This window comes from Acipenser ruthenus, chromosome 2, assembly GCF_902713425.1.
Source record: "Acipenser ruthenus chromosome 2, fAciRut3.2 maternal haplotype, whole genome shotgun sequence".
In the NCBI taxonomy this organism is placed as follows: Eukaryota; Metazoa; Chordata; class Actinopteri; order Acipenseriformes; family Acipenseridae; genus Acipenser; species Acipenser ruthenus.
In genome coordinates this window covers 99,259,078-99,281,171 of record NC_081190.1, presented here as the reverse complement: position 1 = coordinate 99,281,171, position 22,094 = coordinate 99,259,078, and the positions used below count along the sequence as shown (strand labels likewise).

Genomic DNA, 22,094 nt, shown 5'->3' with positions numbered 1-22,094 from the left:
TATGTTGTCTAATTAAAGTGTTTGTCTGCCAAGATATGATTTAAGGGGCTTAGTGGTCAGGTGGTTAAAGAAAAGCTCTTGTTACCGGGAGGTTCCTGGTTCAATCCCAGCTCAGCCACTGGCTCATTGTGTGTGACCCTGTCCCTGAGCAAGTCCCTTAACCTCCTTGTGTCTGCAGCAGCAGCAGCAGCAGCAGCAGCAGCAGCAGCAGTTGTGATGCACAGTTTATCTGAATAAAAAACATCAACTAAATAAATAAAACTGATAAGCTCGAAAATGATTTCCAATTATTTAAAATAAAAATAAAAACTTTGATACAGACACTGCTGAGTCTTTACTTTTAGTCTTGTCAATAAAAAATAACGAAACATGGAAATAGATGTGCAGGAACCACGTAGCTATTTATTTGACAGTCAGAAAGCTAAAAACATTGAGCTCCTTTTAAAGAAAACCTGACTCCCTGTGTGACGAAGCCGCCTGCCGGAGAGTTGTTGAACAACTAGTGAGTGAGTTCCTTCCTCCGACGGGTTCGTGTTTGTTTCTGTCTTTGACCATAGTTTCAGGGGAGAGCGCGAACGCAGTCCCCCACTACCAGAAATTATGCAGTCGAGATTCCCGCATTTGGGGAATTCGCAGGGGTCAGCACAGCCGGAGTGCAATGGCCGAGCCTCGCCCTGGGTGAACCACCTTCATGATCATGGTATCTCCCCTGCCAGGTAAGTATGAGTTGTACACATTGCGAGTCGTCACCCGTCCACAAGAGACATTTTTCAAAGAAACGGTGCCTACATCTGCAATTTAAAGAAACACTCTTTTCCTAATATAACATTTTCATTGTTATCATATCGCACTTTCCAGTCTGTTGGGTGTAATGGGTTCCTTCAGTTTTCAGTATAAGTATTTATAAATTGCATTCCCGTAATGCCTCTCGGTATATATTTGCATGCGCCTTTATCATTGGAGGACAAGATGCCAGGATTTACACAGGACGACGTCATTCGTGCAGCAGCATGTGAGATGTTCCGCAAAAGAAGCGACGGGTCTGTATACACGTCTGCGTAAACGAAATAAAAAAAAATGTAACAAATGTACGACTTTCAAAAAGAAAGCAAGCAAAACATTGGTCAAACATTTGTTAAGGTCACACATAATATAAATAAACTCGAACGAATGAACGGGTCACTAAATCCGTTCTTGGTTGATATGCTCGTTTTGTTCTCTTGTTTGGCACAATAATCTAAACACGCAGTTTGTGGCTTTAAAACATGTCTCGTTCTGTTACTATAATAAAAAGTACTTCATCAACTTTTATTTCTTTTTTTAATTAATTAAACTAACCATAACTAGCAAAACTCGTCAGTACTTTTGTCTTAACCCTGTTCACATTTGTTTGTATCGGACCGCTACTGGTAGTTTCGGCTTAGAATATAATACGATAACCCTTTCTGTCCTAACTCAGTTTTCAAAACCAGTAAAGGCTGATACAATACTTGTTCGTGTGTGGAATGGGACAATAAAAAAACAAAAAAAAGAAAACGATGTTTAGACTTACAGCTTCCAGGTTAGTAACATAAATAACAAGGGAAATAGCGCCCCCTGTCAAGCTGCAGAAAGAAAAGCTTACAGCACCTGGTATTCCCAGGCGGTCTCCCATCCAAGTACTAACCAGGCCCGACCTTGCTTAGCTTCCGAGATCAGACGAGATCGGGCGTTCTCAAGGTGGTATGGCCGTAAGCGAACGACAGTCTTGGTTTATCTCTTTCATAGTATTAAGTTAATATCATTCATGCAATGACAGGTTGGGGGAGGGATTTCCAGATCTCTAATTTGTCACAAACGTTAACATTTAAGCAGCTCTGGGCTCCACGTGTGCGGGCCCGTGTGTCCGTGTGTCTGTGTGTGTATATAGCAGCATTAAAAGTGCCATTAGATTCTTGCGAAATTGTATGTTCACAAAGTAGTAGCCACACGTTGGCATTGAAAGTGTTAAGTTCTCAAAGGCATCCATTTTGTATATTACCCTCTTTTAGTTTGAATCTGCAGCAGTGTTGTAATGGATCTCAGCTGTACTACTGAGCTGTGTTGCCGTTGGAGGACTGTATGCCCTGAAACCAATTTGATGTTTATTCTACAAAATAAATCCCCCTTTCAAACAACTCGTGTGGTTCTTTAGGCTGAGCAGTACGGCAAGGGTCCCTCTCCTCCAGTTAGAGACAGCATACATGTGGTTACATGATACATGGATGAAGGCTTATTGTGACCTGTTCGACTCCTCGAGACCATCACTTTCAATTCAAACACAAAATGTCTCGTTTTCAATCGCTCGACAACACCCACAGTACAGAAATGTGCATTAATGATCAACAAAATGAGAATACGTTAAAAAAAAAAAAAAAAAGATGTAAAGCTGGTAGATTCGTATCTCAGAGGAACGGGAAATTAAAACAAGGTAAAGGCAATCATCTAAATAAAGCTGAATCAATAACGGATAACGACATAGAACGTCTGTACAGAACTGAAACACTATGTTTTAAAAAAACAACTGTACCGCTGAACCTCGTCTTCTTTAATATTAGCAACTTTGTAACTTTGATACACGTGCCGCTGACTCGTTACTTTGTCTTCTCAAGATGAAACACTTCACAATACATGTACATAAAACACTTTGGTACTTTCTAGAACATTATACGCTCCGAAAGAAAAAACAAAATCTCATTCCCAGTCTGACAGAGCCACCTGCTGGAGATATATAGATAATCGCTAATTGCTTTCAATACCTGTGTTTTTAACTTTGACTATAACATCAGGGGAGAGCGCGAACGCGATTGCAGCCCTGCTTGTAAATCTGCTTGTATGTGGTTTTATGTTGTCTAATTAAAGTGTTTGTCTGCCAAGATATGATTTAAGGGGCTTAGTGGTCAGGTGGTTAAAGAAAAGCTCTTGTTACCGGGAGGTTCCTGGTTCAATCCCAGCTCAGCCACTGGCTCATTGTGTGTGACCCTGTCCCTGAGCAAGTCCCTTAACCTCCTTGTGCTCCTTCCTTCAAATGAGATGTAAAACCCAGGTCCTATTGTAAGTGACTCTGCAGCAGCAGCAGCAGCAGCAGCAGCAGTTGTGATGCACAGTTTATCTGAATAAAAAACATCAACTAAATAAATAAAACTGATAAGCTCGAAAATGATTTCCAATTATTTAAAATAAAAATAAAAACTTTGATACAGACACTGCTGAGTCTTTACTTTTAGTCTTGTCAATAAAAAATAACGAAACATGGAAATAGATGTGCAGGAACCACGTAGCTATTTATTTGACAGTCAGAAAGCTAAAAACATTGAGCTCCTTTTAAAGAAAACCTGACTCCCTGTGTGACGAAGCCGCCTGCCGGAGAGTTGTTGAACAACTAGTGAGTGAGTTCCTTCCTCCGACGGGTTCGTGTTTGTTTCTGTCTTTGACCATAGTTTCAGGGGAGAGCGCGAACGCAGTCCCCCACTACCAGAAATTATGCAGTCGAGATTCCCGCATTTGGGGAATTCGCAGGGGTCAGCACAGCCGGAGTGCAATGGCCGAGCCTCGCCCTGGGTGAACCCCCTTCATGATCATGGTATCTCCCCTGCCAGGTAAGTATGAGTTGTACACATTGCGAGTTGTCACCCGTCCACAAGAGACATTTTTCAAAGAAACGGTGCCTACATCTGCAATTTAAAGAAACACTCTTTTCCTAATATAACATTTTCATTGTTATCATATCGCACTTTCCAGTCTGTTGGGTGTAATGGGTTCCTTCAGTTTTCAGTATAAGTATTTATAAATTGCATTCCCGTAATGCCTCTCGGTATATATTTGCATGCGCCTTTATCATTGGAGGACAAGATGCCAGGATTTACACAGGACGACGTCATTCGTGCAGCAGCATGTGAGACGTTCCGCAAAAGAAGCGACGGGTCTGTATACACGTCTGCGTAAACGAAATAAAAAAAAATGTAACAAATGTACGACTTTCAAAAAGAAAGCAAGCAAAACATTGGTCAAACATTTGTTAAGGTCACACATAATATAAATAAACTCGAACGAATGAACGGGTCACTAAATCCGTTCTTGGTTGATATGCTCGTTTTGTTCTCTTGTTTGGCACAATAATCTAAACACGCAGTTTGTGGCTTTAAAACATGTCTCGTTCTGTTACTATAATAAAAAGTACTTCATCAACTTTTATTTCTTTTTTTAATTAATTAAACTAACCATAACTAGCAAAACTCGTCAGTACTTTTGTCTTAACCCTGTTCACATTTGTTTGTATCGGACCGCTACTGGTAGTTTCGGCTTAGAATATAATACGATAACCCTTTCTGTCCTAACTCAGTTTTCAAAACCAGTAAAGGCTGATACAATACTTGTTCGTGTGTGGAATGGGACAATAAAAAAACAAAAAAAAGAAAACGATGTTTAGACTTACAGCTTCCAGGTTAGTAACATAAATAACAAGGGAAATAGCGCCCCTTGTGTCAAGCTGCAGAAAGAAAAGCTTACAGCACCTGGTATTCCCAGGCGGTCTCCCATCCAAGTACTAACCAGGCCCGACCTTGCTTAGCTTCCGAGATCAGACGAGATCGGGCGTTCTCAAGGTGGTATGGCCGTAAGCGAACGACAGTCTTGGTTTATCTCTTTCATAGTATTAAGTTAATATCATTCATGCAATGACAGGTTGGGGGAGGGATTTCCAGATCTCTAATTTGTCACAAACGTTAACATTTAAGCAGCTCTGGGCTCCACGTGTGCGGGCCCGTGTGTCCGTGTGTCTGTGTGTGTATATAGCAGCATTAAAAGTGCCATTAGATTCTTGCGAAATTGTATGTTCACAAAGTAGTAGCCACACGTTGGCATTGAAAGTGTTAAGTTCTCAAAGGCATCCATTTTGTATATTACCCTCTTTTAGTTTGAATCTGCAGCAGTGTTGTAATGGATCTCAGCTGTACTACTGAGCTGTGTTGCCGTTGGAGGACTGTATGCCCTGAAACCAATTTGATGTTTATTCTACAAAATAAATCCCCCTTTCAAACAACTCGTGTGGTTCTTTAGGCTGAGCAGTACGGCAAGGGTCCCTCTCCTCCAGTTAGAGACAGCATACATGTGGTTACATGATACATGGATGAAGGCTTATTGTGACCTGTTCGACTCCTCGAGACCATCACTTTCAATTCAAACACAAAATGTCTCGTTTTCAATCGCTCGACAACACCCACAGTACAGAAATGTGCATTAATGATCAACAAAATGAGAATACGTTAAAAAAAAAAAAAAAAAGATGTAAAGCTGGTAGATTCGTATCTCAGAGGAACGGGAAATTAAAACAAGGTAAAGGCAATCATCTAAATAAAGCTGAATCAATAACGGATAACGACATAGAACGTCTGTACAGAACTGAAACACTATGTTTTAAAAAAACAACTGTACCGCTGAACCTCGTCTTCTTTAATATTAGCAACTTTGTAACTTTGATACACGTGCCGCTGACTCGTTACTTTGTCTTCTCAAGATGAAACACTTCACAATACATGTACATAAAACACTTTGGTACTTTCTAGAACATTATACGCTCCGAAAGAAAAAACAAAATCTCATTCCCAGTCTGACAGAGCCACCTGCTGGAGATATATAGATAATCGCTAATTGCTTTCAATACCTGTGTTTTTAACTTTGACTATAACATCAGGGGAGAGCGCGAACGCGATTGCAGCCCTGCTTGTAAATCTGCTTGTATGTGGTTTTATGTTGTCTAATTAAAGTGTTTGTCTGCCAAGATATGATTTAAGGGGCTTAGTGGTCAGGTGGTTAAAGAAAAGCTCTTGTTACCGGGAGGTTCCTGGTTCAATCCCAGCTCAGCCACTGGCTCATTGTGTGTGACCCTGTCCCTGAGCAAGTCCCTTAACCTCCTTGTGCTCCTTCCTTCAAATGAGATGTAAAACCCAGGTCCTATTGTAAGTGACTCTGCAGCAGCAGCAGCAGCAGCAGCAGCAGCAGCAGTTGTGATGCACAGTTTATCTGAATAAAAAACATCAACTAAATAAATAAAACTGATAAGCTCGAAAATGATTTCCAATTATTTAAAATAAAAATAAAAACTTTGATACAGACACTGCTGAGTCTTTACTTTTAGTCTTGTCAATAAAAAATAACGAAACATGGAAATAGATGTGCAGGAACCACGTAGCTATTTATTTGACAGTCAGAAAGCTAAAAACATTGAGCTCCTTTTAAAGAAAACCTGACTCCCTGTGTGACGAAGCCGCCTGCCGGAGAGTTGTTGAACAACTAGTGAGTGAGTTCCTTCCTCCGACGGGTTCGTGTTTGTTTCTGTCTTTGACCATAGTTTCAGGGGAGAGCGCGAACGCAGTCCCCCACTACCAGAAATTATGCAGTCGAGATTCCCGCATTTGGGGAATTCGCAGGGGTCAGCACAGCCGGAGTGCAATGGCCGAGCCTCGCCCTGGGTGAACCACCTTCATGATCATGGTATCTCCCCTGCCAGGTAAGTATGAGTTGTACACATTGCGAGTCGTCACCCGTCCACAAGAGACATTTTTCAAAGAAACGGTGCCTACATCTGCAATTTAAAGAAACACTCTTTTCCTAATATAACATTTTCATTGTTATCATATCGCACTTTCCAGTCTGTTGGGTGTAATGGGTTCCTTCAGTTTTCAGTATAAGTATTTATAAATTGCATTCCCGTAATGCCTCTCGGTATATATTTGCATGCGCCTTTATCATTGGAGGACAAGATGCCAGGATTTACACAGGACGACGTCATTCGTGCAGCAGCATGTGAGATGTTCCGCAAAAGAAGCGACGGGTCTGTATACACGTCTGCGTAAACGAAATAAAAAAAAATGTAACAAATGTACGACTTTCAAAAAGAAAGCAAGCAAAACATTGGTCAAACATTTGTTAAGGTCACACATAATATAAATAAACTCGAACGAATGAACGGGTCACTAAATCCGTTCTTGGTTGATATGCTCGTTTTGTTCTCTTGTTTGGCACAATAATCTAAACACGCAGTTTGTGGCTTTAAAACATGTCTCGTTCTGTTACTATAATAAAAAGTACTTCATCAACTTTTATTTCTTTTTTTAATTAATTAAACTAACCATAACTAGCAAAACTCGTCAGTACTTTTGTCTTAACCCTGTTCACATTTGTTTGTATCGGACCGCTACTGGTAGTTTCGGCTTAGAATATAATACGATAACCCTTTCTGTCCTAACTCAGTTTTCAAAACCAGTAAAGGCTGATACAATACTTGTTCGTGTGTGGAATGGGACAATAAAAAAACAAAAAAAAGAAAACGATGTTTAGACTTACAGCTTCCAGGTTAGTAACATAAATAACAAGGGAAATAGCGCCCCCTGTCAAGCTGCAGAAAGAAAAGCTTACAGCACCTGGTATTCCCAGGCGGTCTCCCATCCAAGTACTAACCAGGCCCGACCTTGCTTAGCTTCCGAGATCAGACGAGATCGGGCGTTCTCAAGGTGGTATGGCCGTAAGCGAACGACAGTCTTGGTTTATCTCTTTCATAGTATTAAGTTAATATCATTCATGCAATGACAGGTTGGGGGAGGGATTTCCAGATCTCTAATTTGTCACAAACGTTAACATTTAAGCAGCTCTGGGCTCCACGTGTGCGGGCCCGTGTGTCCGTGTGTCTGTGTGTGTATATAGCAGCATTAAAAGTGCCATTAGATTCTTGCGAAATTGTATGTTCACAAAGTAGTAGCCACACGTTGGCATTGAAAGTGTTAAGTTCTCAAAGGCATCCATTTTGTATATTACCCTCTTTTAGTTTGAATCTGCAGCAGTGTTGTAATGGATCTCAGCTGTACTACTGAGCTGTGTTGCCGTTGGAGGACTGTATGCCCTGAAACCAATTTGATGTTTATTCTACAAAATAAATCCCCCTTTCAAACAACTCGTGTGGTTCTTTAGGCTGAGCAGTACGGCAAGGGTCCCTCTCCTCCAGTTAGAGACAGCATACATGTGGTTACATGATACATGGATGAAGGCTTATTGTGACCTGTTCGACTCCTCGAGACCATCACTTTCAATTCAAACACAAAATGTCTCGTTTTCAATCGCTCGACAACACCCACAGTACAGAAATGTGCATTAATGATCAACAAAATGAGAATACGTTAAAAAAAAAAAAAAAAAGATGTAAAGCTGGTAGATTCGTATCTCAGAGGAACGGGAAATTAAAACAAGGTAAAGGCAATCATCTAAATAAAGCTGAATCAATAACGGATAACGACATAGAACGTCTGTACAGAACTGAAACACTATGTTTTAAAAAAACAACTGTACCGCTGAACCTCGTCTTCTTTAATATTAGCAACTTTGTAACTTTGATACACGTGCCGCTGACTCGTTACTTTGTCTTCTCAAGATGAAACACTTCACAATACATGTACATAAAACACTTTGGTACTTTCTAGAACATTATACGCTCCGAAAGAAAAAACAAAATCTCATTCCCAGTCTGACAGAGCCACCTGCTGGAGATATATAGATAATCGCTAATTGCTTTCAATACCTGTGTTTTTAACTTTGACTATAACATCAGGGGAGAGCGCGAACGCGATTGCAGCCCTGCTTGTAAATCTGCTTGTATGTGGTTTTATGTTGTCTAATTAAAGTGTTTGTCTGCCAAGATATGATTTAAGGGGCTTAGTGGTCAGGTGGTTAAAGAAAAGCTCTTGTTACCGGGAGGTTCCTGGTTCAATCCCAGCTCAGCCACTGGCTCATTGTGTGTGACCCTGTCCCTGAGCAAGTCCCTTAACCTCCTTGTGCTCCTTCCTTCAAATGAGATGTAAAACCCAGGTCCTATTGTAAGTGACTCTGCAGCAGCAGCAGCAGCAGCAGCAGTTGTGATGCACAGTTTATCTGAATAAAAAACATCAACTAAATAAATAAAACTGATAAGCTCGAAAATGATTTCCAATTATTTAAAATAAAAATAAAAACTTTGATACAGACACTGCTGAGTCTTTACTTTTAGTCTTGTCAATAAAAAATAACGAAACATGGAAATAGATGTGCAGGAACCACGTAGCTATTTATTTGACAGTCAGAAAGCTAAAAACATTGAGCTCCTTTTAAAGAAAACCTGACTCCCTGTGTGACGAAGCCGCCTGCCGGAGAGTTGTTGAACAACTAGTGAGTGAGTGAGTGAGTTCCTTCCTCCGACGGGTTCGTGTTTGTTTCTGTCTTTGACCATAGTTTCAGGGGAGAGCGCGAACGCAGTCCCCCACTACCAGAAATTATGCAGTCGAGATTCCCGCATTTGGGGAATTCGCAGGGGTCAGCACAGCCGGAGTGCAATGGCCGAGCCTCGCCCTGGGTGAACCACCTTCATGATCATGGTATCTCCCCTGCCAGGTAAGTATGAGTTGTACACATTGCGAGTCGTCACCCGTCCACAAGAGACATTTTTCAAAGAAACGGTGCCTACATCTGCAATTTAAAGAAACACTCTTTTCCTAATATAACATTTTCATTGTTATCATATCGCACTTTCCAGTCTGTTGGGTGTAATGGGTTCCTTCAGTTTTCAGTATAAGTATTTATAAATTGCATTCCCGTAATGCCTCTCGGTATATATTTGCATGCGCCTTTATCATTGGAGGACAAGATGCCAGGATTTACACAGGACGACGTCGTTCGTGCAGCAGCATGTGAGATGTTCCGCAAAAGAAGCGACGGGTCTGTATACACGTCTGCGTAAACGAAATAAAAAAAAATGTAACAAATGTACGACTTTCAAAAAGAAAGCAAGCAAAACATTGGTCAAACATTTGTTAAGGTCACACATAATATAAATAAACTCGAACGAATGAACGGGTCACTAAATCCGTTCTTGGTTGATATGCTCGTTTTGTTCTCTTGTTTGGCACAATAATCTAAACACGCAGTTTGTGGCTTTAAAACATGTCTCGTTCTGTTACTATAATAAAAAGTACTTCATCAACTTTTATTTCTTTTTTTAATTAATTAAACTAACCATAACTAGCAAAACTCGTCAGTACTTTTGTCTTAACCCTGTTCACATTTGTTTGTATCGGACCGCTACTGGTAGTTTCGGCTTAGAATATAATACGATAACCCTTTCTGTCCTAACTCAGTTTTCAAAACCAGTAAAGGCTGATACAATACTTGTTCGTGTGTGGAATGGGACAATAAAAAAACAAAAAAAAGAAAACGATGTTTAGACTTACAGCTTCCAGGTTAGTAACATAAATAACAAGGGAAATAGCGCCCCCTGTCAAGCTGCAGAAAGAAAAGCTTACAGCACCTGGTATTCCCAGGCGGTCTCCCATCCAAGTACTAACCAGGCCCGACCTTGCTTAGCTTCCGAGATCAGACGAGATCGGGCGTTCTCAAGGTGGTATGGCCGTAAGCGAACGACAGTCTTGGTTTATCTCTTTCATAGTATTAAGTTAATATCATTCATGCAATGACAGGTTGGGGGAGGGATTTCCAGATCTCTAATTTGTCACAAACGTTAACATTTAAGCAGCTCTGGGCTCCACGTGTGCGGGCCCGTGTGTCCGTGTGTCTGTGTGTGTATATAGCAGCATTAAAAGTGCCATTAGATTCTTGCGAAATTGTATGTTCACAAAGTAGTAGCCACACGTTGGCATTGAAAGTGTTAAGTTCTCAAAGGCATCCATTTTGTATATTACCCTCTTTTAGTTTGAATCTGCAGCAGTGTTGTAATGGATCTCAGCTGTACTACTGAGCTGTGTTGCCGTTGGAGGACTGTATGCCCTGAAACCAATTTGATGTTTATTCTACAAAATAAATCCCCCTTTCAAACAACTCGTGTGGTTCTTTAGGCTGAGCAGTACGGCAAGGGTCCCTCTCCTCCAGTTAGAGACAGCATACATGTGGTTACATGATACATGGATGAAGGCTTATTGTGACCTGTTCGACTCCTCGAGACCATCACTTTCAATTCAAACACAAAATGTCTCGTTTTCAATCGCTCGACAACACCCACAGTACAGAAATGTGCATTAATGATCAACAAAATGAGAATACGTTAAAAAAAAAAAAAAAAAAGATGTAAAGCTGGTAGATTCGTATCTCAGAGGAACGGGAAATTAAAACAAGGTAAAGGCAATCATCTAAATAAAGCTGAATCAATAACGGATAACGACATAGAACGTCTGTACAGAACTGAAACACTATGTTTTAAAAAAACAACTGTACCGCTGAACCTCGTCTTCTTTAATATTAGCAACTTTGTAACTTTGATACACGTGCCGCTGACTCGTTACTTTGTCTTCTCAAGATGAAACACTTCACAATACATGTACATAAAACACTTTGGTACTTTCTAGAACATTATACGCTCCGAAAGAAAAAACAAAATCTCATTCCCAGTCTGACAGAGCCACCTGCTGGAGATATATAGATAATCGCTAATTGCTTTCAATACCTGTGTTTTTAACTTTGACTATAACATCAGGGGAGAGCGCGAACGCGATTGCAGCCCTGCTTGTAAATCTGCTTGTATGTGGTTTTATGTTGTCTAATTAAAGTGTTTGTCTGCCAAGATATGATTTAAGGGGCTTAGTGGTCAGGTGGTTAAAGAAAAGCTCTTGTTACCGGGAGGTTCCTGGTTCAATCCCAGCTCAGCCACTGGCTCATTGTGTGTGACCCTGTCCCTGAGCAAGTCCCTTAACCTCCTTGTGCTCCTTCCTTCAAATGAGATGTAAAACCCAGGTCCTATTGTAAGTGACTCTGCAGCAGCAGCAGCAGCAGCAGCAGCAGCAGCAGTTGTGATGCACAGTTTATCTGAATAAAAAACATCAACTAAATAAATAAAACTGATAAGCTCGAAAATGATTTCCAATTATTTAAAATAAAAATAAAAACTTTGATACAGACACTGCTGAGTCTTTACTTTTAGTCTTGTCAATAAAAAATAACGAAACATGGAAATAGATGTGCAGGAACCACGTAGCTATTTATTTGACAGTCAGAAAGCTAAAAACATTGAGCTCCTTTTAAAGAAAACCTGACTCCCTGTGTGACGAAGCCGCCTGCCGGAGAGTTGTTGAACAACTAGTGAGTGAGTGAGTGAGTTCCTTCCTCCGACGGGTTCGTGTTTGTTTCTGTCTTTGACCATAGTTTCAGGGGAGAGCGCGAACGCAGTCCCCCACTACCAGAAATTATGCAGTCGAGATTCCCGCATTTGGGGAATTCGCAGGGGTCAGCACAGCCGGAGTGCAATGGCCGAGCCTCGCCCTGGGTGAACCACCTTCATGATCATGGTATCTCCCCTGCCAGGTAAGTATGAGTTGTACACATTGCGAGTCGTCACCCGTCCACAAGAGACATTTTTCAAAGAAACGGTGCCTACATCTGCAATTTAAAGAAACACTCTTTTCCTAATATAACATTTTCATTGTTATCATATCGCACTTTCCAGTCTGTTGGGTGTAATGGGTTCCTTCAGTTTTCAGTATAAGTATTTATAAATTGCATTCCCGTAATGCCTCTCGGTATATATTTGCATGCGCCTTTATCATTGGAGGACAAGATGCCAGGATTTACACAGGACGACGTCATTCGTGCAGCAGCATGTGAGATGTTCCGCAAAAGAAGCGACGGGTCTGTATACACGTCTGCGTAAACGAAATAAAAAAAAATGTAACAAATGTACGACTTTCAAAAAGAAAGCAAGCAAAACATTGGTCAAACATTTGTTAAGGTCACACATAATATAAATAAACTCGAACGAATGAACGGGTCACTAAATCCGTTCTTGGTTGATATGCTCGTTTTGTTCTCTTGTTTGGCACAATAATCTAAACACGCAGTTTGTGGCTTTAAAACATGTCTCGTTCTGTTACTATAATAAAAAGTACTTCATCAACTTTTATTTCTTTTTTTAATTAATTAAACTAACCATAACTAGCAAAACTCGTCAGTACTTTTGTCTTAACCCTGTTCACATTTGTTTGTATCGGACCGCTACTGGTAGTTTCGGCTTAGAATATAATACGATAACCCTTTCTGTCCTAACTCAGTTTTCAAAACCAGTAAAGGCTGATACAATACTTGTTCGTGTGTGGAATGGGACAATAAAAAAACAAAAAAAAGAAAACGATGTTTAGACTTACAGCTTCCAGGTTAGTAACATAAATAACAAGGGAAATAGCGCCCCCTGTCAAGCTGCAGAAAGAAAAGCTTACAGCACCTGGTATTCCCAGGCGGTCTCCCATCCAAGTACTAACCAGGCCCGACCTTGCTTAGCTTCCGAGATCAGACGAGATCGGGCGTTCTCAAGGTGGTATGGCCGTAAGCGAACGACAGTCTTGGTTTATCTCTTTCATAGTATTAAGTTAATATCATTCATGCAATGACAGGTTGGGGGAGGGATTTCCAGATCTCTAATTTGTCACAAACGTTAACATTTAAGCAGCTCTGGGCTCCACGTGTGCGGGCCCGTGTGTCCGTGTGTCTGTGTGTGTATATAGCAGCATTAAAAGTGCCATTAGATTCTTGCGAAATTGTATGTTCACAAAGTAGTAGCCACACGTTGGCATTGAAAGTGTTAAGTTCTCAAAGGCATCCATTTTGTATATTACCCTCTTTTAGTTTGAATCTGCAGCAGTGTTGTAATGGATCTCAGCTGTACTACTGAGCTGTGTTGCCGTTGGAGGACTGTATGCCCTGAAACCAATTTGATGTTTATTCTACAAAATAAATCCCCCTTTCAAACAACTCGTGTGGTTCTTTAGGCTGAGCAGTACGGCAAGGGTCCCTCTCCTCCAGTTAGAGACAGCATACATGTGGTTACATGATACATGGATGAAGGCTTATTGTGACCTGTTCGACTCCTCGAGACCATCACTTTCAATTCAAACACAAAATGTCTCGTTTTCAATCGCTCGACAACACCCACAGTACAGAAATGTGCATTAATGATCAACAAAATGAGAATACGTTAAAAAAAAAAAAAAAAAGATGTAAAGCTGGTAGATTCGTATCTCAGAGGAACGGGAAATTAAAACAAGGTAAAGGCAATCATCTAAATAAAGCTGAATCAATAACGGATAACGACATAGAACGTCTGTACAGAACTGAAACACTATGTTTTAAAAAAACAACTGTACCGCTGAACCTCGTCTTCTTTAATATTAGCAACTTTGTAACTTTGATACACGTGCCGCTGACTCGTTACTTTGTCTTCTCAAGATGAAACACTTCACAATACATGTACATAAAACACTTTGGTACTTTCTAGAACATTATACGCTCCGAAAGAAAAAACAAAATCTCATTCCCAGTCTGACAGAGCCACCTGCTGGAGATATATAGATAATCGCTAATTGCTTTCAATACCTGTGTTTTTAACTTTGACTATAACATCAGGGGAGAGCGCGAACGCGATTGCAGCCCTGCTTGTAAATCTGCTTGTATGTGGTTTTATGTTGTCTAATTAAAGTGTTTGTCTGCCAAGATATGATTTAAGGGGCTTAGTGGTCAGGTGGTTAAAGAAAAGCTCTTGTTACCGGGAGGTTCCTGGTTCAATCCCAGCTCAGCCACTGGCTCATTGTGTGTGACCCTGTCCCTGAGCAAGTCCCTTAACCTCCTTGTGCTCCTTCCTTCAAATGAGATGTAAAACCCAGGTCCTATTGTAAGTGACTCTGCAGCAGCAGCAGCAGCAGTTGTGATGCACAGTTTATCTGAATAAAAAACATCAACTAAATAAATAAAACTGATAAGCTCGAAAATGATTTCCAATTATTTAAAATAAAAATAAAAACTTTGATACAGACACTGCTGAGTCTTTACTTTTAGTCTTGTCAATAAAAAATAACGAAACATGGAAATAGATGTGCAGGAACCACGTAGCTATTTATTTGACAGTCAGAAAGCTAAAAACATTGAGCTCCTTTTAAAGAAAACCTGACTCCCTGTGTGACGAAGCCGCCTGCCGGAGAGTTGTTGAACAACTAGTGAGTGAGTTCCTTCCTCCGACGGGTTCGTGTTTGTTTCTGTCTTTGACCATAGTTTCAGGGGAGAGCGCGAACGCAGTCCCCCACTACCAGAAATTATGCAGTCGAGATTCCCGCATTTGGGGAATTCGCAGGGGTCAGCACAGCCGGAGTGCAATGGCCGAGCCTCGCCCTGGGTGAACCACCTTCATGATCATGGTATCTCCCCTGCCAGGTAAGTATGAGTTGTACACATTGCGAGTCGTCACCCGTCCACAAGAGACATTTTTCAAAGAAACGGTGCCTACATCTGCAATTTAAAGAAACACTCTTTTCCTAATATAACATTTTCATTGTTATCATATCGCACTTTCCAGTCTGTTGGGTGTAATGGGTTCCTTCAGTTTTCAGTATAAGTATTTATAAATTGCATTCCCGTAATGCCTCTCGGTATATATTTGCATGCGCCTTTATCATTGGAGGACAAGATGCCAGGATTTACACAGGACGACGTCATTCGTGCAGCAGCATGTGAGATGTTCCGCAAAAGAAGCGACGGGTCTGTATACACGTCTGCGTAAACGAAATAAAAAAAAATGTAACAAATGTACGACTTTCAAAAAGAAAGCAAGCAAAACATTGGTCAAACATTTGTTAAGGTCACACATAATATAAATAAACTCGAACGAATGAACGGGTCACTAAATCCGTTCTTGGTTGATATGCTCGTTTTGTTCTCTTGTTTGGCACAATAATCTAAACACGCAGTTTGTGGCTTTAAAACATGTCTCGTTCTGTTACTATAATAAAAAGTACTTCATCAACTTTTATTTCTTTTTTTAATTCATTAAACTAACCATAACTAGCAAAACTCGTCAGTACTTTTGTCTTAACCCTGTTCACATTTGTTTGTATCGGACCGCTACTGGTAGTTTCGGCTTAGAATATAATACGATAACCCTTTTTGTCCTAACTCAGTTTTCAAAACCAGTAAAGGCTGATACAATACTTGTTCGTGTGTGGAATGGGACAATAAAAAAACAAAAAAAAGAAAACGATGTTTAGACTTACAGCTTCCAGGTTAGTAACATAAATAACAAGGGAAATAGCGCCCCCTGTCAAGCTGCAGAAAGAAAAGCTTACAGCACCTGGTATTCCCAGGCGGTCTCCCATCCAAGTACTAACCAGGCCTGACCTTGCTTAGCTTCCGAGATCAGGCGAGATCGGGCGTTCTCAAGGTGGTATGGCCGTAAGCGAACGACAGTCTTGGTTTATCTCTTTCATAGTATTAAGTTAATATCATTCATGCAATGACAGGTTGGGGGAGGGATTTCCAGATCTCTAATTTGTCACAAACGTTAACATTTAAGCAGCTCTGGGCTCCACGTGTGCGGGCCCGTGTGTCCGTGTGTCTGTGTGTGTATATAGCAGCATTAAAAGTGCCATTAGATTCTTGCGAAATTGTATGTTCACAAAGTAGTAGCCACACGTTGGCATTGAAAGTGTTAAGTTCTCAAAGGCATCCATTTTGTATATTACCCTCTTTTAGTTTGAATCTGCAGCAGTGTTGTAATGGATCTCAGCTGTACTACTGAGCTGTGTTGCCGTTGGAGGACTGTATGCCCTGAAACCAATTTGATGTTTATTCTACAAAATAAATCCCCCTTTCAAACAACTCGTGTGGTTCTTTAGGCTGAGCAGTACGGCAAGGGTCCCTCTCCTCCAGTTAGAGACAGCATACATGTGGTTACATGATACATGGATGAAGGCTTATTGTGACCTGTTCGACTCCTCGAGACCATCACTTTCAATTCAAACACAAAATGTCTCGTTTTCAATCGCTCGACAACACCCACAGTACAGAAATGTGCATTAATGATCAACAAAATGAGAATACGTTAAAAAAAAAAAAAAAAGATGTAAAGCTGGTAGATTCGTATCTCAGAGGAACGGGAAATTAAAACAAGGTAAAGGCAATCATCTAAATAAAGCTGAATCAATAACGGATAACGACATAGAACGTCTGTACAGAACTGAAACACTATGTTTTAAAAAAACAACTGTACCGCTGAACCTCGTCTTCTTTAATATTAGCAACTTTGTAACTTTGATACACGTGCCGCTGACTCGTTACTTTGTCTTCTCAAGATGAAACACTTCACAATACATGTACATAAAACACTTTGGTACTTTCTAGAACATTATACGCTCCGAAAGAAAAAACAAAATCTCATTCCCAGTCTGACAGAGCCACCTGCTGGAGATATATAGATAATCGCTAATTGCTTTCAATACCTGTGTTTTTAACTTTGACTATAACATCAGGGGAGAGCGCGAACGCGATTGCAGCCCTGCTTGTAAATCTGCTTGTATGTGGTTTTATGTTGTCTAATTAAAGTGTTTGTCTGCCAAGATATGATTTAAGGGGCTTAGTGGTCAGGTGGTTAAAGAAAAGCTCTTGTTACCGGGAGGTTCCTGGTTCAATCCCAGCTCAGCCACTGGCTCATTGTGTGTGACCCTGTCCCTGAGCAAGTCCCTTAACCTCCTTGTGCTCCTTCCTTCAAATGAGATGTAAAACCCAGGTCCTATTGTAAGTGACTCTGCAGCAGCAGCAGCAGCAGCAGCAGCAGCAGTTGTGATGCACAGTTTATCTGAATAAAAAACATCAACTAAATAAATAAAACTGATAAGCTCGAAAATGATTTCCAATTATTTAAAATAAAAATAAAAACTTTGATACAGACACTGCTGAGTCTTTACTTTTAGTCTTGTCAATAAAAAATAACGAAACATGGAAATAGATGTGCAGGAACCACGTAGCTATTTATTTGACAGTCAGAAAGCTAAAAACATTGAGCTCCTTTTAAAGAAAACCTGACTCCCTGTGTGACGAAGCCGCCTGCCGGAGAGTTGTTGAACAACTAGTGAGTGAGTTCCTTCCTCCGACGGGTTCGTGTTTGTTTCTGTCTTTGACCATAGTTTCAGGGGAGAGCGCGAACGCAGTCCCCCACTACCAGAAATTATGCAGTCGAGATTCCCGCATTTGGGGAATTCGCAGGGGTCAGCACAGCCGGAGTGCAATGGCCGAGCCTCGCCCTGGGTGAACCACCTTCATGATCATGGTATCTCCCCTGCCAGGTAAGTATGAGTTGTACACATTGCGAGTCGTCACCCGTCCACAAGAGACATTTTTCAAAGAAACGGTGCCTACATCTGCAATTTAAAGAAACACTCTTTTCCTAATATAACATTTTCATTGTTATCATATCGCACTTTCCAGTCTGTTGGGTGTAATGGGTTCCTTCAGTTTTCAGTATAAGTATTTATAAATTGCATTCCCGTAATGCCTCTCGGTATATATTTGCATGCGCCTTTATCATTGGAGGACAAGATGCCAGGATTTACACAGGACGACGTCATTCGTGCAGCAGCATGTGAGATGTTCCGCAAAAGAAGCGACGGGTCTGTATACACGTCTGCGTAAACGAAATAAAAAAAAATGTAACAAATGTACGACTTTCAAAAAGAAAGCAAGCAAAACATTGGTCAAACATTTGTTAAGGTCACACATAATATAAATAAACTCGAACGAATGAACGGGTCACTAAATCCGTTCTTGGTTGATATGCTCGTTTTGTTCTCTTGTTTGGCACAATAATCTAAACACGCAGTTTGTGGCTTTAAAACATGTCTCGTTCTGTTACTATAATAAAAAGTACTTCATCAACTTTTATTTCTTTTTTTAATTAATTAAACTAACCATAACTAGCAAAACTCGTCAGTACTTTTGTCTTAACCCTGTTCACATTTGTTTGTATCGGACCGCTACTGGTAGTTTCGGCTTAGAATATAATACGATAACCCTTTCTGTCCTAACTCAGTTTTCAAAACCAGTAAAGGCTGATACAATACTTGTTCGTGTGTGGAATGGGACAATAAAAAAACAAAAAAAAGAAAACGATGTTTAGACTTACAGCTTCCAGGTTAGTAACATAAATAACAAGGGAAATAGCGCCCCCTGTCAAGCTGCAGAAAGAAAAGCTTACAGCACCTGGTATTCCCAGGCGGTCTCCCATCCAAGTACTAACCAGGCCCGACCTTGCTTAGCTTCCGAGATCAGACGAGATCGGGCGTTCTCAAGGTGGTATGGCCGTAAGCGAACGACAGTCTTGGTTTATCTCTTTCATAGTATTAAGTTAATATCATTCATGCAATGACAGGTTGGGGGAGGGATTTCCAGATCTCTAATTTGTCACAAACGTTAACATTTAAGCAGCTCTGGGCTCCACGTGTGCGGGCCCGTGTGTCCGTGTGTCTGTGTGTGTATATATAGCAGCATTAAAAGTGCCATTAGATTCTTGCGAAATTGTATGTTCACAAAGTAGTAGCCACACGTTGGCATTGAAAGTGTTAAGTTCTCAAAGGCATCCATTTTGTATATTACCCTCTTTTAGTTTGAATCTGCAGCAGTGTTGTAATGGATCTCAGCTGTACTACTGAGCTGTGTTGCCGTTGGAGGACTGTATGCCCTGAAACCAATTTGATGTTTATTCTACAAAATAAATCCCCCTTTCAAACAACTCGTGTGGTTCTTTAGGCTGAGCAGTACGGCAAGGGTCCCTCTCCTCCAGTTAGAGACAGCATACATGTGGTTACATGATACATGGATGAAGGCTTATTGTGACCTGTTCGACTCCTCGAGACCATCACTTTCAATTCAAACACAAAATGTCTCGTTTTCAATCGCTCGACAACACCCACAGTACAGAAATGTGCATTAATGATCAACAAAATGAGAATACGTTAAAAAAAAAAAAAAAAAAAAGATGTAAAGCTGGTAGATTCGTATCTCAGAGGAACGGGAAATTAAAACATGGTAAAGGCAATCATCTAAATAAAGCTGAATCAATAACGGATAACGACATAGAACGTCTGTACAGAACTGAAACACTATGTTTTAAAAAAACAACTGTACCGCTGAACCTCGTCTTCTTTAATATTAGCAACTTTGTAACTTTGATACACGTGCCGCTGACTCGTTACTTTGTCTTCTCAAGATGAAACACTTCACAATACATGTACATAAAACACTTTGGTACTTTCTAGAACATTATACGCTCCGAAAGAAAAAACAAAATCTCATTCCCAGTCTGACAGAGCCACCTGCTGGAGATATATAGATAATCGCTAATTGCTTTCAATACCTGTGTTTTTAACTTTGACTATAACATCAGGGGAGAGCGCGAACGCGATTGCAGCCCTGCTTGTAAATCTGCTTGTATGTGGTTTTATGTTGTCTAATTAAAGTGTTTGTCTGCCAAGATATGATTTAAGGGGCTTAGTGGTCAGGTGGTTAAAGAAAAGCTCTTGTTACCGGGAGGTTCCTGGTTCAATCCCAGCTCAGCCACTGGCTCATTGTGTGTGACCCTGTCCCTGAGCAAGTCCCTTAACCTCCTTGTGCTCCTTCCTTCAAATGAGATGTAAAACCCAGGTCCTATTGTAAGTGACTCTGCAGCAGCAGCAGCAGCAGCAGCAGCAGCAGTTGTGATGCACAGTTTATCTGAATAAAAAACATCAACTAAATAAATAAAACTGATAAGCTCGAAAATGATTTCCAATTATTTAAAATAAAAATAAAAACTTTGATACAGACACTGCTGAGTCTTTACTTTTAGTCTTGTCAATAAAAAATAACGAAACATGGAAATAGATGTGCAGGAACCACGTAGCTATTTATTTGACAGTCAGAAAGCTAAAAACATTGAGCTCCTTTTAAAGAAAACCTGACTCCCTGTGTGACGAAGCCGCCTGCCGGAGAGTTGTTGAACAACTAGTGAGTGAGTGAGTGAGTTCCTTCCTCCGACGGGTTCGTGTTTGTTTCTGTCTTTGACCATAGTTTCAGGGGAGAGCGCGAACGCAGTCCCCCACTACCAGAAATTATGCAGTCGAGATTCCCGCATTTGGGGAATTCGCAGGGGTCAGCACAGCCGGAGTGCAATGGCCGAGCCTCGCCCTGGGTGAACCTTTTTTCTTTTTTTAAGATTTATTAAGTTCTTAACAAAATTACAAATCAAAATAAAATGACATATGTATTATACAAAAGACCATCATATTGTTACATATTACAAACATATTGCAAAAATTAACCTCCATAAATGCCTTCCCCTCACCCTTGTGCCCTAATTCGATATCTCCTGCTCCCCCAGAACCAATCAGAACCGGATCCTCTAATTAAACTAACACCTAAGAACAATTTGGGAAATCATCTGCTCCTTCTCCAGCCCCCAAATTTTACTCACTTCTTCTCTGGATCTGTGCCCCACGTCTCGTGCCACGTAATCCTTTGCTACAGAAAGTGCTAAAGCATATACTGCTTCTGCTGGCAAATCACATTTCTTCCATTGCAGTATGTTCCTTGCTTTCCACAACGCATCTTTTGTGGAATTGATAATCGCCCAGATCTTACAAAATTTCTCTTTACTTATCTTTATACCTAATAATCCATAAAGGATGCCATGTTCTGTCAAGATTATCTTTCTCTCTATTTTCTCCAACCAGATACACATCTTCTGCCACACTTCCTGTGCAAAGGAACAAGACCACATCAAATGATGTACCGTCTCTTCCCCCCAACATCCTGGCCTTATGCAAACAGGACTAGCTGTTCCACCACGTCGATATAAAAAGCTTCTTAGAGGAAGACACTGGTGGACCACACTCCAAGCCAAATCCCTATGGGCATTCAAGAGATAGGAGGCAGATACATTTCTCCACACCGTCCTACAGTCCTCCTCCACTAATGTCCCAACTGGGAGCAAAGCTAACCCTTCTGTGCAAACTAGCTGTTCCAGGCGAGCACAAGATATCTCCTCTAGGGCAAGACTATTTACTTTATATTTAACAATGAATGTTTTTACAAAATTATAAATAAAAGGCCGTTGTTCTGCGTATGGCACCTTTAAACTCAACCGCATTTTCCATAACTGACAAATAATCCCTTTTAACCAAAACCCTGCAAAGAAAGTCAATTTCCTAAGACTTTGGTTTGTACAAACACACCCTTTAACCACACAAGTCACAAAAATACAA

At 40.7% G+C, this 22,094-nt stretch overlaps 15 non-coding genes across 15 annotated transcripts; all 15 read right to left on the bottom strand.

Moving 5' to 3' along the window:
• Positions 1-560: 560 nt before the first annotated feature.
• On the bottom strand, positions 561-724 carry LOC131707240 (U1 spliceosomal RNA). The gene has a single exon (XR_009311049.1). It is a non-coding gene; the product is annotated as a U1 spliceosomal RNA (small nuclear RNA).
• Positions 725-1,617: 893 nt separating this feature from the next.
• Positions 1,618-1,736, bottom strand: LOC131706564 (5S ribosomal RNA). Its single transcript, XR_009310646.1, has one exon. It is a non-coding gene; the product is annotated as a 5S ribosomal RNA (ribosomal RNA).
• Positions 1,737-3,461: 1,725 nt separating this feature from the next.
• LOC131707708 (U1 spliceosomal RNA) lies at positions 3,462-3,625 on the bottom strand. Its single transcript, XR_009311221.1, has one exon. It is a non-coding gene; the product is annotated as a U1 spliceosomal RNA (small nuclear RNA).
• An 895-nt stretch (positions 3,626-4,520) lies between these two features.
• LOC131706562 (5S ribosomal RNA) lies at positions 4,521-4,639 on the bottom strand. Its single transcript, XR_009310645.1, has one exon. It is a non-coding gene; the product is annotated as a 5S ribosomal RNA (ribosomal RNA).
• Positions 4,640-6,370: 1,731 nt separating this feature from the next.
• Positions 6,371-6,534, bottom strand: LOC131707238 (U1 spliceosomal RNA). The gene has a single exon (XR_009311048.1). It is a non-coding gene; the product is annotated as a U1 spliceosomal RNA (small nuclear RNA).
• An 893-nt stretch (positions 6,535-7,427) lies between these two features.
• Positions 7,428-7,546, bottom strand: LOC131706561 (5S ribosomal RNA). Its single transcript, XR_009310644.1, has one exon. It is a non-coding gene; the product is annotated as a 5S ribosomal RNA (ribosomal RNA).
• A 1,730-nt stretch (positions 7,547-9,276) lies between these two features.
• On the bottom strand, positions 9,277-9,440 carry LOC131707234 (U1 spliceosomal RNA). Its single transcript, XR_009311046.1, has one exon. It is a non-coding gene; the product is annotated as a U1 spliceosomal RNA (small nuclear RNA).
• An 893-nt stretch (positions 9,441-10,333) lies between these two features.
• Positions 10,334-10,452, bottom strand: LOC131706558 (5S ribosomal RNA). Its single transcript, XR_009310643.1, has one exon. It is a non-coding gene; the product is annotated as a 5S ribosomal RNA (ribosomal RNA).
• Positions 10,453-12,192: 1,740 nt separating this feature from the next.
• LOC131707232 (U1 spliceosomal RNA) lies at positions 12,193-12,356 on the bottom strand. Its single transcript, XR_009311045.1, has one exon. It is a non-coding gene; the product is annotated as a U1 spliceosomal RNA (small nuclear RNA).
• Positions 12,357-13,249: 893 nt separating this feature from the next.
• On the bottom strand, positions 13,250-13,368 carry LOC131706557 (5S ribosomal RNA). The gene has a single exon (XR_009310642.1). It is a non-coding gene; the product is annotated as a 5S ribosomal RNA (ribosomal RNA).
• Positions 13,369-15,084: 1,716 nt separating this feature from the next.
• Positions 15,085-15,248, bottom strand: LOC131707230 (U1 spliceosomal RNA). The gene has a single exon (XR_009311044.1). It is a non-coding gene; the product is annotated as a U1 spliceosomal RNA (small nuclear RNA).
• Positions 15,249-16,141: 893 nt separating this feature from the next.
• On the bottom strand, positions 16,142-16,260 carry LOC131706836 (5S ribosomal RNA). The gene has a single exon (XR_009310834.1). It is a non-coding gene; the product is annotated as a 5S ribosomal RNA (ribosomal RNA).
• Positions 16,261-17,987: 1,727 nt separating this feature from the next.
• On the bottom strand, positions 17,988-18,151 carry LOC131707228 (U1 spliceosomal RNA). Its single transcript, XR_009311043.1, has one exon. It is a non-coding gene; the product is annotated as a U1 spliceosomal RNA (small nuclear RNA).
• An 893-nt stretch (positions 18,152-19,044) lies between these two features.
• LOC131706554 (5S ribosomal RNA) lies at positions 19,045-19,163 on the bottom strand. Its single transcript, XR_009310640.1, has one exon. It is a non-coding gene; the product is annotated as a 5S ribosomal RNA (ribosomal RNA).
• A 1,741-nt stretch (positions 19,164-20,904) lies between these two features.
• LOC131707884 (U1 spliceosomal RNA) lies at positions 20,905-21,063 on the bottom strand. Its single transcript, XR_009311234.1, has one exon. It is a non-coding gene; the product is annotated as a U1 spliceosomal RNA (small nuclear RNA).
• Between the last annotated feature and the right edge of the window lie 1,031 nt (positions 21,064-22,094).